An 11,803-nucleotide genomic window follows, 5' to 3' on the forward strand; every position below is an offset into this window, starting at 1 on the left:
TCTCACTCCCAGTTGTAAGACATCAATCATTGTAAACTCTTGAACTCCAGGATGAGTTTGCAGCAAAGCTTCATGGGCACTGTAGTTTTTTTGTCTGCTACAAATTCTCTAATTGGTCACTGATCATGTGATGTCAGATGGGCCTGGGCTTTAATTCAAAGTGTTTAACCGAGTGGTGTGTGTCTCAAATACAGTAAGTTGCTTTATTTTTTTATCTCTGGGAATCTTCTGTGATTAAAGAGGGTCTGTTACTGAAAAAGCACAAAGCTGCTGATTACTTTCTGTTTAATAGAGAAATATTCATAAGGTATCAGTGTTTATTTGAGATGTGTCTGTACCTGAAAGGCTCAACCACCCCTGTTTGTGGGGCTCTTGTGTATGAAATAGCCCAGAGCAACTACCCCTAGAGATAATATACACACATACACACCCACATACTGTAATGTGTGTGTGTGTGTGTGTGTGTGTGTGTGTGTGTGTGTGTGTGTGTGTGTGTGTGTGTGTGTGTGTGTGTGTGTGTGTGTGTGTGTGTGTATATATATCCACTTTTTATTGTCTCTATAAGAGTTCTGATAAAGATTGTAAATACTGTAAATGTTTATCAGTTGATCAAAAAAGATTTGATCAGAAGAGTTGCCCTGTAAATTATCTATTCAGAGCAGCAATACCAGTATATATGTTAGACAGTGATTGTGGTTTGAATGGTGAATTTTGCAAGTATCTATCTGCGAGTTAATAACATACAAAACATTTACAGACCTGCTGTTATTACTCTGTGAGTTATGATATGATCTCAAACTGTGATTTTTGCCAACATTTGTTTGCTAGCTAGCCACATACAAATCAATTACAGACCTGCTGTTATTACTCTGAGAGTCATGATATGATGATATATGGCAATAGATTCAAATAATCCTCATCCTATTTACATATCAGCCACAAAAAGGGATTTTTAATCATGTATATGTGTTTTTAATTATCTATGTAGAATTAATAAAATGTTATTATTTTCTGATATCCGCAGTGATTCTGGCCAACCTGACAGATCTGCAGTAATATACTGCAAGACCAATTTGTTTGCTAGCTAGCCACATACAAATCAATTACAGACCTGCTGTTATTACTCTGAGAGTCATGATATGATGATATATGGCAATAGATCCAAATAATCCTCATCCTATTTACATATCAGCCACAAAAAGGGATTTTTAATCATGTATATGTGTTTTTAATTATCTATGTAGAATTAATAAAATGTTATTATTTTCTGATATCCGCAGTGATTCTGGCCAACCTGACAGATCTGCAGTAATATACTGCAAGACCAATTTGTTTGCTAGCTAGCCACATGCAAATCAATTACAGACCTGCTGTTATTACTCTGAGAGTCATGATATGATGATATATGGCAATAGATTCAAATAATCCTCATCCTATTTACATATCAGCCACAAAAAGGGATTTTTAATAATGTATATGTGTTTTTAATTATCTATGTAGAATTAATAAAATTTTATTATTTTCTGATATCCGCAGTGATTCTGGCCAACCTGACAGATCTGCAGTAATATACTGCAAGACCAATTTGTTTGCTAGCTAGCCACATACAAATCAATTACAGACCTGCTGTTATTACTCTGAGAGTCATGATATGATGATATATGGCAATAGATCCAAATAATCCTCATCCTATTTACATATCAGCCACAAAAAGGGATTTTTAATCATGTATATGTGTTTTTAATTATCTATGTAGAATTAATAAAATTTTATTATTTTCTGATATCCGCAGTGATTCTGGCCAACCTGACAGATCTGCAGTAATATACTGCAAGACCAATTTGTTTGCTAGCTAGCCACATACAAATCAATTACAGACCTGCTGTTATTACTCTGAGAGTCATGATATGATGATATATGGCAATAGATCCAAATAATCCTCATCCTATTTACATATCAGCCACAAAAAGGGATTTTTAATCATGTATATGTGTTTTTAATTATCTATGTAGAATTAATAAAATTTTATTATTTTCTGATATCCGCAGTGATTCTGGCCAACCTGACAGATCTGCAGTAATATACTGCAAGACCAATTGTTGTCTACCTTTACCATACGAATGACAATAGAGTGCTGTATATAAGGGGAACTCTTCTGATCAAATCTTTTTTGATCAACTCTGATAAACATTATATCTATACCCCTTGAGCACCTGTCGTTTGATCCTATATACCTATTCATAACGGTGATTGCGGTCACATTCACGTACTTTAAATACTGTACATGTTAATTTTTCTTTGGTTTGAAATATGGTATTCATTGGTTTATCATCAACCAGCCCTGTTTGTGGGTGGCTCTTTGCATAGTTCTGTGTATTCTCTGTGTTTTTTCTGTTAAGTTTGCTGAGTAACCTTGTGATATAAAGAGATGGCAGCCTTAGTTTGTTATGCCTCTTTTTTTCCCTGTAAACCTCAATGGCTTTTGCGGCCTATCCTAGCCACTCTGAAGTGAGACAAACCGCTTCTAAAGAGTACTCTAGATGCAAATGTAAATAAAAAGTATAATAGAATTTGAACAAATGGCTGCTCAACTCAAGTCCTTAAGCCACGAAACATGTCTGAATTTCAGGATTTTCCAGCTTCAGCACAAGTGGCTCAAACAGAGGCTTGTTTGAAGACAGAGACCCTGATTGAGCCACCTGTGCTGAAGCAGGGACTGATTAAAGCATCTGTGTTGAAGCTTGGATATCCTGAACACCTGACCTCCCTTCTCTCTCTCCCTTTCCCTTCTCTCTCTTTCCATTCTCAACCTCTCCCTCTCCCTTCTCTCTCTCTCTCCCTCTCCCTTCTCTCTCTCTCTCCCTCTCCCTTCTCTCTCTCTCTCCCTCTCCCTTCTCTCTCTCCCCCTCCCTTCTCTCTCCCTCTCCCTTATAACTCCCTCGTCATTCCCTCTCACTCTCCCTTCTCTCTCTCAACCATTCCTTTCTCTCTCACCCTCTTCCTTCTCTCTGTCTCTCCCTCTCTCTTCTCTCTCTCGCCCTTCTCTCTCCTCTCTCCCTCTCCTCTCTCCCTCTCCCTTCTCTCTCCCTCTCCCTTCTCTCTCCCTTTTCCTTGTCACTCCCTCATCACTCTCTCTCTCTCCCTTCTCTCTCTCTCTCTCTCTCTCTCTCTCTCTCTCTCTCTCTCTCTCTCTCTCTCTCTCTCTCTCTCTCTCTCTCTCTCTCTCTCTCTCTCTCTCCCTTCTCCATCTTCCTTCTTCTCCATCTCCCTTCTCTCTACATCTACCTTCTCTCTCTCCGTATCCCTTCTCTCTCTCCCTATCCCTTCTCTCTCTCCCTATCCCTTCTCTCTCTCCCTCTTCCTTCTCTCTCCCTATCCCTTGTCGCTCCCTCTCCCTTGTTTCTACCTCTCCCTTGTCTCTCCATTCTCTCTCCCTCTTCCTTCTCTCTCCCTCTTCCTTCTCTCTCCCTCTTCCTTCTCTCTCCCTCTTCCTTCTCTCTCCCTCTTCCTTCTCTCTCCCTCTTCCTTCTCTCTCCCTCTTCCTTCTCTCTCCCTCTTCCTTCTCTCTCCCTCTTCCTTCTCTCTCCCTCTTCCTTCTCTCTCCCTCTTCCTTCTCTCTCCCTCTTCCTTTCCCCTCCCTTTTCCTTCTCTCTCCCTCTCCCTTCTCTCTCCCTCCTCTCTTCCTTGTCACCCCCTTCTCTCTCCCTATCCCTTCTCTCTCCCTTTCCTTGTCTCTCCCTCTCCCTTGTCTCTCCATTCTCTCTCCCTTTCGTTCTCTCTCCCTTTTCCTTCTCTCTCCCTTTCTTTCTCTCTCCCTTTTCTTTCTCTCTCCTTTCTCTCTCCCTTCTCTCTCCCTTTTCTCACTCCCTTCTCTATCCCTCTGCCTTCTCTCTCCCTTCTCTCTCCCTATCCCTTCTCTCTCCCTCTTCCTTCTCTCTCCCTTTCCAATCTCTCTCCCTTTTCCTTGTCTCTCCATTCTCTCCCTTTTCCTTTCCCCTCCCCTTTCCTTCGCTCTCCCTCTCCCTTCTCTCTCTCTCCACTCCCTTCTCTCTCTCTCTCCCCCTCCCTTCTCTCTCCCTCTCCCTTATAACTCCCTCATCATTCCCTCTACCTCTCTCTCTCCCTCTCCCTTCTCTCTCTCTCCCTTTCCCTTCTCTCTCACCCTCTTCCTTCTGTCTGTCTCTCCCTCTCCCTTCTCTCTCTCTCCCTTCTCTCTCTCCTCTCTCCTTCTCCCTTCTCTCTCCCTCTCCCTTCTCTCTCCCTTTTCCTTGTCACTCCCTCATCACTCTCTTTCTCTCCCTTCTCTCTCTCTCTCCCTTCTCTCTCTCCCTCTTCCTTCTCTCTCCCTATCCCTTGTCGCTCACTCTCCCTTGTTTCTACCTCTCCCTTGTCTCTCCATTCTCTCTCCCTCTTCCTTCTCTCTCCCTCTTCCTTCTCTCTCCCTCTTCCTTCTCTCTCCCTCTTCCTTCTCTCTCCCTCTTCCTTCTCTCTCCCTCTTCCTTCTCTCTCCCTCTTCCTTCTCTCTCCCTTTTCCTTTCCCCTCCCTTTTCCTTCTCTCTCCTTCTCTCTCCCTTCTCTCTCCCTCCTCTCTCCCGTGTCACTCCATTCTCTCTCCCTCTCCCTTCTCTCTCCCTATCCCTTCTCTCTCCCTTTCCTTGTCGCTCCCTCTCCCTTGTTTCTACCTCTCCCTTGTCTCTCCATTCTCTCTTCCTTTTCCTTCTCTCTCCCTTTTCCTTCTATCTCCCTTTCCTTCTCTCTCCCCTTTCCTTCTCTCTCCCTTTCCCTTCTCTCTCCCTTTTCTTTCTCTCTCCCTTCTCCATATCCACATTTATTGACTATAAGAGTTCTGATAAAGATTGTAAGTACTGTAACTTGTAATGTTTATGTGGTTTTAAATATGGTATTCATTGGTTTATCATCAACCAGCCCTGTTTGTGGGGCTCATGTGTATGAAATTCCCCAGAGCACCTACCCCCTTTATTGTCTCCATAAGAGTTCTGTTAAAGATTGTAAATACTGTGAATGTTAATGTTTCTGTGGTTTGAAATTTGGTATTCATTGGTTTATCATCAACCAGTTCTGTTTGTGGGTGGCTCTTTGCATTGTTCTGTGTATTCTCTGTGTTTTTCTGTTATGTTTGCTGAGTAACCTTGTGATATAAAGAGATGGCAGCCTTGGTTTGTTATGCCTCTTTTTTCCTGTACACAGCAAAAGATTTTGCGGCCTATTCTAATCACTCTTAAGTGAGACAAACCGCTTCTAAAGAGCACTCTAGATGCAAATGTAAATAATAGGTATCATAGAATTTGAACACATGGCTGCTCAACTCAAGTCCTTAATCCCCCAAACTGGTCTGAATTTGAGGATTTTACAGCTTCAGCACAATTTTACAGCTTCAGCACAAGTGGCTCAAACAGAGGCTTGTTTGAAGACAGAGACCCTGATTGAGCCACCTGTGCTGAAGCAGGGACTGATTAAAGCATCTGTGTTGAAGCTTGGATATCCTGAACACCTGACCTCCCTTCTCTCTCTCTCCCTTTCCCTTCTCTCTCTCTCCCTTCTCAACCTCTCCCTCTCCCTTCTCTCTCTCTCCCTCTCCCTTCTCTCTCTCTCTCTCCCTCTCCATTCTCTCTCTCCCCCTCCCTTCTCTCTCCCTCTCCCTTTTAACTCCCTCGTCATTCCCTCTCCCTTCTCTCTCTCCCTTTCCCTTCTCACTCACCCTCTTCCTTCTCTCTCCCTCTCCCTCTCCCTTCTCTCTCTCCCTTCTCTCTCTCCTCTCTCCCTCTACCTTCTCTCTCCCTCTCCCTTCTCAATCCCTTTTCCTTGTCACTCCCTCATCACTCTCTCTCTCTCCCTTCTCTCTCTCTCCCTTCTCCATCTTCCTTCTTTCTCCATCTCCCTTCTCTCTACATCTACCTTCTCTCTCTCCGTATCCCTTCTCTCTCTCCCTATCCCTTCTCTCTCTCCCTATCCCTTCTCTCTCTCCCTCTTCCTTCTCTCTCCCTATCCCTTGTCGCTCCCTCTCCCTTGTTTCTACCTCTCCCTTGTCTCTCCATTCTCTCTCCCTCTTCCTTCCCTCTCCCTCTTCCTTCTCTCCCCATCTTCCTTCTCTCTCCATCTTCCTTCTCTCTCCATCTTCCTTCTCTCTCCATCTTCCTTCTCTCTCCCTTTCCATTCTCTCTCCATTTTCCTTTTCCCTCCCTTTTCCTTCTCTCTCCCTTTCCCTTCTCTCTCTCTCCCTTCTCAACCTCTCCCTCTCCCTTCTCTCTCTCTCCCTCTCCCTTCTCTCTCTCTCTCTCCCTCTCCATTCTCTCTCTCCCCCTCCCTTCTCTCTCCCTCTCCCTTATAACTCCCTCGTCATTCCCTCTCCCTTCTCTCTCTCCCTTTCCCTTCTCTCTCACCCTCTTCCTTCTCTCTCCCTCTCCCTCTCCCTTCTCTCTCTCCCTTCTCTCTCTCCTCTCTCCCTCTACCTTCTCTCTCCCTCTCCCTTCTCAATCCCTTTTCCTTGTCACTCCCTCATCACTCTCTCTCTCTCCCTTCTCTCTCTCTCCCTTCTCCATCTTCCTTCTTTCTCCATCTCCCTTCTCTCTACATCTACCTTCTCTCTCTCCGTATCCCTTCTCTCTCTCCCTATCCCTTCTCTCTCTCCCTATCCCTTCTCTCTCTCCCTCTTCCTTCTTCTCCCTATCCCTTGTCGCTCCCTCTCCCTTGTTTCTACCTCTCCCTTGTCTCTCCATTCTCTCTCCCTCTTCCTTCTCTCTCCCTCTTCCTTCTCTCCCCATCTTCCTTCTCTCTCCATCTTCCTTCTCTCTCCATCTTCCTTCTCTCTCCATCTTCCTTCTCTCTCCCTTTCCATTCTCTCTCCCTTTTCCTTTCCCCTCCCTTTTCCTTCTCTCTCCCTCTCCCTTCTCTCTCCCTCCTCTCTCCCTTGTCACCCCCTTCTATCTCCCTCTCCCTTCTCTCTCCCTATACCTTCTCTCTCCCTCTTCCTTCTCTCTCCCTCTTACTGCTCTCTCCCTTTCCATGCTCTCTCCCTTTTCCTTATCTCTCCATTCTCTCCCTTTTCCTTTCCCCTCCCCTTTCCTTCGCTCTCCCTCTCCCTTCTCTCTCTCTCTCCACTCCCTTCTCTCTCTCTCTCCCCCTCCCTTCTCTCTCCCTCTCCCTTATAACTCCCTCGTCATTCCCTCTACCTCTCTCTCTCCCTCTCCCTTCTCTCTCTCCTCTCTCCCTCTCCCTTCTCTCTCCCTCTCCATGCTCTCTCCCTTTTCCTTATCTCTCCATTCTCTCCCTTTTAGTTTCCCCTCCCCTTTCCTTCGCTCTCCCTCTCCCTTCTCTCTCTCTCCACTCCCTTCTCTCTCTCTCTCCCCCTCCCTTCTCTCTCCCTCTCCCTTATAACTCCCTCGTCATTCCCTCTACCTCTCTCTCTCCCTCTCCCTTCTCTCTCTCCCTTCTCCATCTTCCTTCTTTCTCCATCTCCCTTCTCTCTACATCTACCTTCTCTCTCTCCGTATCCCTTCTCTCTCTCCGTATCCCTTCTCTCTCTCCGTATCCCTTCTCTCTCTCCCTATCCCTTTTCTCTCTCCCTCTTCCTTCTCTCTCCCTATCCCTTGTCGCTCCCTCTGCCTTGTTTCTACCTCTCCCTTGTCTCTCCATTCTCTCTCCCTCTTCCTTCTCTCTCCATCTTCCTTCTCTCTCCATCTTCCTTCTCTCTCCATCTTTCTTCTCTCTCCCTTTCCATTCTCTCTCCCTTTTCCTTTCCGCTCCCTTTTCCTTCTCTCTCCCTCTCCCTTCTCTCTCCCTCCTCTCTCCCTTGTCACCCCCTCCTCTCTCCCTCTCCCTTCTCTCTCCCTATCCCTTCTCTCTCCCTTTCCTTGTCTCTCCCTCTCCCTTGTCTCTCCATTCTCTCTCCCTTTTCCTTCCCTCTCCCTTTCCTTCTCTCTCCCTTTTCCTTCTCTCTCCCTTTTCCTTCTCTCTCCTTTTCCCTTCTCTCTCCCTTTTCTTTCTCTCTCCCTTTTCTCACTCCCTTCTCTATCCCTCTGCCTTTCTCTCCCTTCTCTCTCCCTATCCCTTCTCTCTCCCTCTTCCTTCTCTCTCCCTCTTCCGTCTCTCTCCCTTTCCATGCTATCTCCCTTTTCCTTATCTCTCCATTCTCTCCCTTTTCCTTTCCCCTACCCTTTCCTTCGCTCTCCCTCTCCCTTCTCTCTCTCTCCACTCCCTTCTCTCTCTCCCCCTCCCTTCTCTCTCCCTCTCCCTTATAACTCCCTCGTCATTCCCTCTCCCTCTCCCTTCTCTCTCTCAACCATTCCTTTCTCTCTCACCCTCTTCCTTCTCTCTGTCTCTCCCTCTCTCTTCTCTCTCTCCCTTCTCTCTCCTCTCTCCCTCTCCCTTCTCTCTCACTCTCCCTTCTCTCTCCATTTCCCTTGTCACTCCCTCATCTCTCTCTCTCTCTCTCTCTCTCTCTCTCTCTCTCTCTCTCTCTCTCTCTCTCTCTCTCTCTCTCTCTCTCTCTCTCTTCTCCATCTTCCTTCTTCTCCATCTCCCTTCTCTCTACATCTACCTTCTCTCTCTCCGTATCCCTTCTCTCTCTCCCTCTTCCTTCTCTCTCTCCCTCTTCCTTCTCTCTCTCCCTCTTCCTTCTCTCTCCCTCTTCCTTCTCTCTCCCTATCCCTTGTCGCTCCCTCTCCCTTGTTTCTACCTCTCCCTTGTCTCTCCATTCTCTCTCCCTCTTCCTTCTCTCTCCCTCTTCCTTCTCTCTCCCTCTTCCTTCTCTCTCCCTCTTCCTTCCCTCTCCCTCTCCCTTCTCTCTCTCCCTTCTCTCTCTCCTCTCTCCCTCTACCTTCTCTCTCCCTCTCCCTTCTCAATCCCTTTTCCTTGTCACTCCCTCATCACTCTCTCTCTCTCCCTTCTCTCTCTCTCCCTTCTCCATCTTCCTTCTTTCTCCATCTCCCTTCTCTCTACATCTACCTTCTCTCTCTCCCTATCCCTTCTCTCTCTCCCTATCCCTTCTCTCTCTCCCTATCCCTTCTCTCTCTCCCTATCCCTTCTCTCTCTCCCTTTTCCTTCTCTCTCCCTATCCCTTGTCGCTCCCTCTCCCTTGTTTCTACCACTCCCTTGTCTCTCCATTCTCTCTCCCTCTTCCTTCCCTCTCCCTCTTCCTTCTCTCCCCATCTTCCTTCTCTCTCCATCTTCCTTCTCTCTCCATCTTCCTTCTCTCTCCATCTTCCTTCTCTCTCCCTTTCCATTCTCTCTCCCTTTTCCTTTTCCCTCCCTTTTCCTTCTCTCTCCCTCTCCCTTCTCTCTCCCTCCTCTCTCCCTTGTCACCCCCTTCTATCTCCCTCTCCCTTCTCTCTCCCTATACCTTCTCTCTCCCTCTTCCTTCTCTCTCCCTCTTACTTCTCTCTCCCTTTCCATGCTCTCTCCCTTTTCCTTATCTTTCCATTCTCTCCCTTTTCCTTTCCCCTCCCCTTTCCTTCGCTCTCCCTCTCCCTTCTCTCTCTCTCTCCACTCCCTTCTCTCTCTCTCTCCCCCTCCCTTCTCTCTCCCTCTCCCTTATAACTCCCTCGTCATTCCCTCTACCTCTCTCTCTCCCTCTCCCTTCTCTCTCTCTCTCCCTTTCCCTTCTCTCTCACCCTCTTCCTTCTCTCTGTCTCTCCCTCTCCCTTCTCTCACTCTCCCTTCTCTCTCTCCTCTCTCCCTCTCCCTTCTCTCTCCCTCTCCATGCTCTCTCCCTTTTCCTTATCTCTCCATTCTCTCCCTTTTCCTTTCCCCTCCCCTTTCCTTCGCTCTCCCTCTCCCTTCTCTCTCTCTCCACTCCCTTCTCTCTCTCTCTCCCCCTCCCTTCTCTCTCCCTCTCCCTTATAACTCCCTCGTCATTCCCTCTACCTCTCTCTCTCCCTCTCCCTTCTCTCTCTCCCTTCTCTCTCTCTCCCTTTCCCTTCTCTCTCACCCTCTTCCTTCTCTCTGTCTCTCCCTCTCCCTTCTCTCTCTCTCCCTTCTCTCTCTCCTCTCTCCCTCTCCCTTCTCTCTCCCTTCTCTCTCCCTTTTCCTTGTCACTCCCTCATCACTCTCTCTCTCTCCCTCTCTCTCTCTCTCTCCCTTCTCTCTCTCTCCCTTCTCCATCTTCCTTCTTTCTCCATCTCCCTTCTCTCTACATCTACCTTCTCTCTCTCCGTATCCCTTCTCTCTCTCCGTATCCCTTCTCTCTCTCCGTATCCCTTCTCTCTCTCCGTATCCCTTCTCTCTCTCCGTATCCCTTTTCTCTCTCCCTCTTCCTTCTCTCTCCCTATCCCTTGTCGCTCCCTCTGCCTTGTTTCTACCTCTCCCTTGTCTCTCCATTCTCTCTCCCTCTTCCTTCCCTCTCCCTCTTCCTTCCCTCTCCCTCTTCCTTCTCTCTCCATCTTCCTTCTCTCTCCATCTTCCTTCTCTCTCCATCTTCCTTCTCTCTCCCTTTCCATTCTCTCTCCCTTTTCCTTTCCGCTCCCTTTTCCTTCTCTCTCCCTCTCCCTTCTCTCTCCCTCCTCTCTCCCTTGTCACCCCCTCCTCTCTCCCTCTCCCTTCTCTCTCCCTATCCCTTCTCTCTCCCTTTCCTTGTCTCTCCCTCTCCCTTGTCTCTCCATTCTCTCTCCCGTTTCCTTCCCTCTCCCTTTCCTTCTCTCTCCCTTTTCCTTCTCTCTCCCTTTTCCTTCTCTCTCCTTTTCCCTTCTCTCTCCCTTTTCTTTCTCTCTCCCTTTTCTCACTCCCTTCTCTATCCCTCTGCCTTTCTCTCCCTTCTCTCTCCCTATCCCTTCTCTCTCCCTCTTCCTTCTCTCTCCCTCTTCCGTCTCTCTCCCTTTCCATGCTATCTCCCTTTTCCTTATCTCTCCATTCTCTCCCTTTTCCTTTCCCCTACCCTTTCCTTCGCTCTCCCTCTCCCTTCTCTTTCTCTCCACTCCCTTCTCTCTCTCCCCCTGCCTTCTCTCTCCCTCTCCCTTATAACTCCCTCATCATTCCCTCTCCCTCTCCCTTCTCTCTCTCAACCATTCCTTTCTCTCTCACCCTCTTCCTTCTCTCTGTCTCTCCCTCTCTCTTCTCTCTCTCCCTTCTCTCTCCTCTCTCCCTCTCCCTTCTCTCTCACTCTCCCTTCTCTCTCCATTTTCCTTGTCACTCCCTCATCTCTCTCTCTCTCTCTCTCTCTCTCTCTCTCTCTCTCCCTTCTCCATCTTCCTTCTTCTCCATCTCCCTTCTCTCTACATCTACCTTCTCTCTCTCCGTATCCCTTCTCTCTCTCCCTCTTCCTTCTCTCTCTCCCTCTTCCTTCTCTCTCTCCCTCTTCCTTCTCTCTCTCCCTCTCCCTTCTCTCTCTCTCTCTCTCTCTCCCTCTCCATTCTCTCTCTCCCCCTCCCTTCTCTCTCCCTCTCCCTTATAACTCCCTCGTCATTCCCTCTCCCTTCTCTCTCTCCCTTTCCCTTCTCTCTCACCCTCTTCCTTCTCTCTCCCTCTCCCTCTCCCTTCTCTCTCTCCCTTCTCTCTCTCCTCTCTCCCTCTACCTTCTCTCTCCCTCTCCCTTCTCAATCCCTTTTCCTTGTCACTCCCTCATCACTCTCTCTCTCTCCCTTCTCTCTCTCTCCCTTCTCCATCTTCCTTCTTTCTCCATCTCCCTTCTCTCTACATCTACCTTCTCTCTCTCCGTATCCCTTCTCTCTCTCCCTATCCCTTCTCTCTCTCCCTATCCCTTCTCTCTCTCCCTCTTCCTTCTCTCTCCCTATCCCTTGTCGCTCCCTCTCCCTTGTTTCTACCTCTCCCTTGTCTCTCCATTCTCTCTCCC

The sequence above is a fragment of the Ascaphus truei genome, unplaced genomic scaffold (genome assembly GCF_040206685.1).
Source record: "Ascaphus truei isolate aAscTru1 unplaced genomic scaffold, aAscTru1.hap1 HAP1_SCAFFOLD_1695, whole genome shotgun sequence".
Lineage (NCBI taxonomy): Eukaryota > Metazoa > Chordata > Amphibia > Anura > Ascaphidae > Ascaphus > Ascaphus truei.